This window comes from Anas platyrhynchos, chromosome 16, assembly GCF_047663525.1.
Source record: "Anas platyrhynchos isolate ZD024472 breed Pekin duck chromosome 16, IASCAAS_PekinDuck_T2T, whole genome shotgun sequence".
Taxonomy (NCBI): domain Eukaryota; kingdom Metazoa; phylum Chordata; class Aves; order Anseriformes; family Anatidae; genus Anas; species Anas platyrhynchos.
Genome location: NC_092602.1, coordinates 17668330 through 17676250, shown reverse-complemented (window position 1 = coordinate 17676250; position 7921 = coordinate 17668330).

Sequence of the window (7921 nt, the reverse complement as noted above, 5' to 3'; positions counted from 1 at the left end):
ACCAAAACTTCAGTGGGAGACAGCAGCACACAGTTTTATGTCCACTTCTGCAAAATCCAAACCTTTGGGGAAGGGAGCTACACTCTTAAGCTGCACTGGCAGAATTAGCTGTTTCAAATAAGCCAGAAAGAAATGGGGGTGAGCGTTTCACCATGAAAAACTTGGCCATGAAAGATCTGGAGTCCAGGGCATGCTTCAGCTCCCCTCCCTCTTCAGATCATGTGCCTGTTCCAGGGTGTCAAAGACTTGCTGCTGAGCTCGCAGGACCTGTAGCCTAGCCCCTGCCTGAGGTAAGACACCTCCACGTACCCCTGGAGAACTGAGCAGCCTCAGTTCCTTTCAGTGTGGCTCCCAGACTATGAGGAGCTGCCCATCTTTATCCAGTAGCCTTGCTGGCAGAACTGCTGCTCAGAAAGGGAGGAATTGCAGCTCAGTTCCCTCCTCAGCCGAGATGGCTTCTCTCTGATGTTTCACACCACCACTCCGACCTACACGGTGGCACTCTCGACCTGCCAGAGCTGTGCCACTGTGCAGAAAGGAATATACATCTGTGGTGTGACTGGTGAGGGCATGCAGACGGCGTAGCAGGAGACTTTCCTGCAGTTTCTTCTCCTCAGGCTCTTCCTTTATTAAAATTTAGAGGTCACCCATTCCCAACTCAGTACCTGCACACCGAGCTGTGGCATGACATTCCATGCTGCACTTGTAAATAGATGGCAAGTACATTCCTGACTGTGGGACAGGGGGAGATGCAGCCTTCAAAACTCTGCCTGGGCCTTCTCTTGGCTGCCCCAGGGGAGTACGTTCTGAATGAGACTGGTATGATCTCACTTACTTTAGTACTTGAGCAACTGTATTTGGTCCAAACCATTCTCCAATTGACTTCCCCTCTCCAACACCCACCTGTGCTGTTTTCATAGTGAAAAAAAGACACACGTACACAAAATCAAAGAAAAATGAGACCATAAAGAATGTGGGAACAATATACAGTAAATACCGTGACTGTCAAACATTCTAGAGTAATTGCGATCTGTACTTAGCAATAACAATTATTTTCTCAATCTATGCTCTTTTCAAAACTTAGGGAGTGCCAGTTTCTTTAAAAAACAAAAGGCTTCTAAACTACAATGAGAATTACAAGTTAACAAATGTTAGTGCCCCTTATTACAAATTACAGCAATAAGCTACAAGACTGTCTGTTCTAACATTACTGACTCTGGTACCCAAGGCTTACAGAGTTTATCAAGAGCTACATTCTAGTACATGGCTTTATTTAGGTCTCAGGGAATGTTTCTGTACTACTAGTCTTTGCGCCCATCTGCATACCTTTTTATTTTTGTATAAGCATACACATTGTCTTCACATCCACTTTTTAAAATTATGAATTAACATACTGCAAATTAGTGATTCAACACAGTAGAAATTTCAATGGAAAAAACCTGAAAGTTTATGTTTGTTCTTACCCATCTGGTGGATTGAATAACAGCAAGCCTTCCTGTGGAGAAAGCATCGTAGGATTCTGTGATATTCTTCTGGTTGTTTTTTGTGTTTTTCCCATTGCCAATCTGAAAGGAAAAATTGATAGAGAATAAAAAATGGTGACGTTTTCATTACACTGATCAAATGTCTAGACAGCAGAAAGCTTTATAATGAGATGTTAAAAGACATTTCAATTCAACTCGAATATTTACATTTTGTGTAGAGCTCCTAGAATTCCAAGCTTGTTATTTATCATCAAGCTGCCCTTTATCATCATAGGCTAGATTGTAAAAACAGGGAAAATAAAACAAAACAAAAACATCAACTGCAAACATATTCTGACGGATCATGCTGCGTGTTGATAGCCATTCCAGTATCTCTGAGCTTCCAAGATTATTTAAAAGTACAGGCTGTGTTTAGACCTTGTTGGATTTCTAAGCACCCATTAAATAACAACATAAGATCCATACAGAAAGTCCAAACACTCCACTGGCAGCATCCTGGGATGTGACATGCATGCTTAAGAGCTTGCACCAGGGGGGTTTGGACCTCGTGCTGCTGACAAGCGAGTAGTGAAGAGAAGGGTAAGAGCACTGTCCCACGGTGGCAGGTTTTCCCTTGGCCTCAACTTGGGTGTTACACTAAAAGGTTTATAAAATAATGGCGACAGGATTCCCCATTTGTTCTCCTTCTATGCCTATTTCTCTGCTTCAGGCTGGGATGATTTCACCCAGCTGAATATGAATTGATTCATTAGGAACTGTTACCAGGGCATCAAAGAAAGTCTCACTAATAAATTCAGGGTTTGTGCTTTTAATGGAGTACTTACGAAGAAGCGTCTGCAGACAATACCAAAGTTCCCTCAGGACCAGCACTCACCTCTCCCTAAGTGTCTGCAGATCAGTGCTTGGGCCAGCATCATCTGCCCGCATCGCAGCATACATCCCCAGCCAGCGTCCGACGAAGGACCCGTGCCTCCTGTTAGGAAAGTTCATCACAATCAGTGCAGGCTTTCAACTGGGTGCAGCACCACAGAGGACATTTCAGAGTGCTAGAAAACAGATAGGGCTGCTGAAGCCTCCATGAACTGTCCTACAGATAAAAGGCACACAGCAAGACTTTGGTTCCATGCTGTTGGTCTAATTCTAATCTCTGCATTGCACAAATAAACACAATTCATTTATTCCTTGTGGAGCTGACTTACACTTTTCATTCTTCAAGCAGCATTCACAAACCATTTACTGCATGCTATACAACATGATGACCTGATTACATACAGACATAAATAAACACTGATTTTAATAATCTTCATGTTTGCATAAACAGTTAAAATGATGCTCAAAATGCGCTAATACTCTAGAAATGTTTTCCCAGCCTACGATGCCATCACTTATCTTGCTATTTCATTTAGAACAATGCAGCAAATCTGCAGTATACTCACCACTAGGCAAAAACTTTCTTCTATACGTAAACCACACGTAAACCACAGTAAACCACACGTGAACACACCTTGGCTTATTGTCTGACTTTGGCTTATGGTGCGTCTGTTGCTGTGTCCAGCACAGTGCAGCCCCTAAATTGCTACCAAAACCTTGCCACAAACCTCAATCCCCCTCTTAAAAGAGACCCTCTTGTTTGTTGCCCTTCTTTCGACACTCTCTAACAGTTTTATGTCTTCATACATATATATACAACAAAACATCAAAGAGCTCAGCAAGGTCCACCAAGGAAAGGAAGCAATGCAGGAGAAAGAAGACAGGACAACAGGGAGAATGGGCAGCATAAGGGAGGAGGCAGCCAGTGGCCTTAAAAACAAAGCCTAAAAAATAACTTCCACTAGTGGGACATAGTGAATTGGAGCTCTGGGGTCTGCATCTAGAGATGTCTTTTCTATTTATCGTCTTGTTGCGGAGATGGGTCCTCTGGCTTTGGTTGTGTTTTTTCATGTTGGGCAATTATCTCCCAAGAAGAACCCCCTGTTGGACAGAAAGGTAGAGGTGTGCTCCAGAAACACAGTGATGGCAAGGAGTCCTCCACTTCATTCTGGCATTTTTTTCCAGCTGGAAGCATTCCCAGTTGTCAACGGAATTGGTTTTGAGGAGTAGGAAAGACAGCATTGCTGGATTTCTGCTTTCTCCTCCATCCTATCAGACCACATCGTGAGAGTTGTCTTTGTTTGATGTTCTTATGTCGTGTTCTGTTATTCTACATTTTTTTTCTCTCTTATGTGATTTTATGTTCTTCTGTTACGTTATGTTCTTATGTTCACAACAGGACTCCTTGCCAACACCGCCTCACAGACACCTGGGCCAAAGAGCAGGGCCTTGAGCAGCTAGCTCACCATGACAGAGCTCATTTCCTTCCCAGTAGCTGCCAGGTGCCCTCTGGGGGCATTTCGGGGCTACAGCATGGGAAGACTTCTTTGGGGTGGGAAGCCATTGGGCTAGGAAATGGGCAATGTTCCCTAGGAAGGAAATCCCTGGGAAGCAAAAGCCTTAGGATGGGAAGTCTTGAATGGGGTGGGTACCATTCCCTGGGGAAGGAAGTGCTTGGAGAAGTCCTCCAAGAGAGGGGAATTCTTTGGGATGAGGTCTCTTTGGCTGAAGAAACGCTTCGTGTTGATGGGGCAGATTTCGTCTGGGTTGCTGGGAATGTGCCATGCGGTGAAATGGCAAGGATGGGCACTGCCGCTGAGGCCGAGAAGCTGGTCGTGGGCTGGGCAAGCCTTGGGCCGGGCAAGTGGTGGTGTGGAAGCGTCCTGGGCATGGCAAGTGCTGCATGGGAGGGAAAGCCTGCTGGGGATGGCCAAGTCTTGCGCTGGGCAGCCTGCTTGGCTCCAAAGCCTGCAGTCCTCCCCAAGATGTCGGCGAGGGGCTGGTCAGCCGTTGGGACGGAACCCCCGTTGACCGCGTTCCCCAAGCAACCGCCCCACTCTCCAGCCACCATGGCAGGTCCAGCAGCCGGCTCCCGCTCCTCCCGGGGCTGCGGCCCTGCTGGCGAGCCCAGCGCCCCAGAGCTCAGCCCAGCGCCCTTTTTCCCACAGAGGGTTTCCCCAGACGGCTTCCGCAGACGCAAAACTCCCCCTTCGTTGTCCCAGCCGTGCCGCCAATGGTGGCTGCCTGGCTGCTTCCCTCCCTCCCCGGAGCGATGGCGCTGCCCTTGCAGCCCCCCCAGGTACCCACCCTCCCCTCCGCACTGCCCCAGGCCACCGTCTGGCACGTGGTGCCGGGGGTCCAGGGGCAGGTGCTGCAGCTCCCCGCCAGGGTGCAGCTGCCACCTGGGGGGCACCTCCCAGCCCAGGGGCACCACCTGCAGCTTGGGCAGCTCCCCGCCGCCGCCGTGGGGCAGCTCCCTGCTGTGGGGCAGCTCCCCCACAGCGCTCCTGTGGGTGCCCCCAGTGTCTCCCAGCCCCTGCTGATGTGGACGGGGACGCTGGTGCCCCAGGATGGTGCTCCCCTCTGCTTGGGGCCCAGGGCCGTGCTCCATGGGGAGCTCCTGCACCCCGCAGGCACCTGCCTGCTGCAGGCCCCTGCCTACCCCGGCCCCCCACCACTCCTCGTGCCGGGACCTCCGCTGCGGGGGCAGGCGCTCCCCGCGCCCCACACCCTCAGCAGCAGCCGGGGGCAGCTGCCGGAGCTCTGCTTGCACGCCGTGGGGCTCAGCGAGGACCAGGGGCCCCCGCTGCCCGGCCCCACTCCCCCCGAGCCTGCCCAGGCTCCAGCGACCGCCAGCACCCAGACGGCGACGCCCGACGGTGAGTTTGGGGCTGGCCCAGCCGGCCGCTGGGCGCCCCACACCCAGGAGCCATGGCAAAGCTGGCAGCGGGGGATGCTTGGGGGATTGCATTGGCTTGCTTTTTCCTCAGCGGCGACACTTGCAGAGGTGCCTGAGGAGCCCCTGGAGCTGCTGGAGCTGGGCCCCGATGCCTTCGCCGAGGCCTTTCCCCAGCTGGCAGGGGACAGCCAGCAGCTGCAGCACCTGCAGGACCAGCTCCCGGCCGACCTGGACAGCTCCGGCTTGGAGGAGCTGCTCAGCTGCCTCGATGCCGTGGAGCCCCACGACACCTTCGCCGCTGTCCCCAGCAGTCCTGTCCTCAAGCGCTTCCTCTCGCAGCTGCCCGACCTCTGCGAGGACATTGAGGAGCCCAGCACACAGGGACTGGCAGCCACCAGAGCGCTGGGTGAGGTCCCCTCAAGCCCTGGGCTGCACCCCGACAAGGTGCAGGCTGGGCGGGCGCTGCAGCCCCCTGCAGCTGCTGTGCCGCCACTCAGCTCCCCCCTCAAGCCTGCAGCCCGGCCCCAGCTCAGGAGAGCCCTGCCCAAAAGGCCCCCCCAGCAGGAATTCATCCCTGCCCGCAGGAGAACCCTGCCCCAGCCTCCCTTGGCTACCCTCAAGAGGCGCCCCGACCCTGACTGCCTCCCTGCCCGCAAGAGACCCCTGCCCCAGCCTCCCCATGCTCCCGTCCAGAGCCCCCCCGACCCTGACTTCCTCACTGCCCTCAGGAGAGCCCTGCCCAAGCCTCGCCTGAGTCCCCTCCAGAGACCCTCCGACCCTGCCCGCAGGAGACCCATGCCCAAGCCTCTCCCCAAAAGGCCCCCCCAGCAGGAATTCATCCCTGCTCGCAAGAGAACCCTGCCCCAGCCTCCCTTGGCTCCCCTCAAGAGGCCTCAACTTCTCCCAGCCCTCAGGAGAGCCCTGCCCAGTCCCCCTCGCAGTCCGGCGCAGCCCCGCGGGGGACTACGTGCCCTGTGTGGGGCCCTGGGCGGGCGGCGACGCAGCGCCCACACCGCTGGAGGAGCAGGAGTTGTCGGTGCCCATCACGCCGCAGCAGCGTCCCGAGCGGGAGCGCCTCAAGAAGCTGGCCCAAGAGGAGCGGCAGCGGGCGGCCCACCACATGAGGATCGGCCCCGGGCAATTCTTCGAGCAGCGGCAGAAGGACCACGCCAGAGCCTACTCTTACGGCTACCCGTGACCGACCTCGGGCTTCTCCTCGACGGCCCCCGCAGCACCATCATCAGATCAGGGGATCAGAACTGGGACGTTGTTGGGATAGGAAATGATCAGTGGGATGGGAAGTGATGATGGGGATAGGAACTAATTGGCACGGGAAAAATGGGTTTTATTTGTATTAAATTTACATTTTTAAATTTTATTTAATTTACTGGGTTTTATTTGTATTAAATTTAAATTTTTAAATTTTATTTAAATTTCTGAGTTTTATTTGTATTAAATTTAAATTTTTAAATTTTATTTAATTTACTGAGTTTTATTTTTATTCAATTTAATTTTTTAAATTTTATTTAATGTACTGGTTGTTATATTTATTTCATTAAATCCACTTTATTGACTGTGTTGTACAGTATGGCATTGTTTCATTATTAGAAAATGATAAGTATTTACTATTATTAATTAAATAATATTTACATATTTTATACATTATAAATTATCAATATTCTCATTTCTAATTTTGTTTGTTTTTATTCCTTTTCTACCCTATTAAACTCTCTTTATCCCAGTGCACTGCTTTGGACTTTAGTTTTCCTTCCGAGTCGTTGTGGATTCACTCCGGATGGGGGGACATTAGCGAACGCCTGTGTGCTTCAGATCCAAGGTCACCTTTGCCCTCAACTCAAGATCCATGTTTGCATCTGTTGTCATCAAGCAATGTTAACAACAGCAACAATTAAGTTACCTTATTTATTATTTCATGTTATTTCATAATTTCATGTTCAGTTATTTCATGCAGCCCGCTCCCGCTGCCCATGCTCAGGCCGGGCATGGATGTGGGCATGGCCAGCACGGACGGCAGAAAATGGGTGCATGGCTGGATGGCTGGCTGGGTGGGAGTTGGGAATTCAGCCTTGGGATCAGAACTGGGAGGTTATTGGGATAGGAAATGATCAGTGGGATGGGAAGTGATGATGGGGATAGGAACTCATTGGGATGGGAAAAATGGGTTTTATTTGTATTAAATTTACATTTTTAAATTTTATTTAATTTCCTGGGTTTTATTATTTATTTAATTAAATCCACTTGATTGACTGTGTTGTACGGTATGGCATTGTTTCATTATTATAAAATGATAAGTATTTAATATTATTAATTAAACAATATTTCTATATTTTATACGCGTAAGGGGGTGTCGAGAGGCAGGAGACCTTTTCTCCATGAACACCAGCGACAGGACCCACGGGAACGGGGTTAAGGCAGGAGACCTTTTCTCCATGAACACCAGCGACAGGACCCACGGCAACGGGGTTAAGCTGAGGCAGGGGAAATTTAGGCTTGACATAAGGAGGGGGTTCTTCACAGAGAGGGTGGTTGCACACTGGAACGGGCTCCCCAGGGAAGTGGTCACTGCACCGAACCTGTCTGAATTTAAGAAGAGATTGGACTGTGCACTTAGTCACATGCTCTGAACTTTTGGGTAGACCTGTGCGGT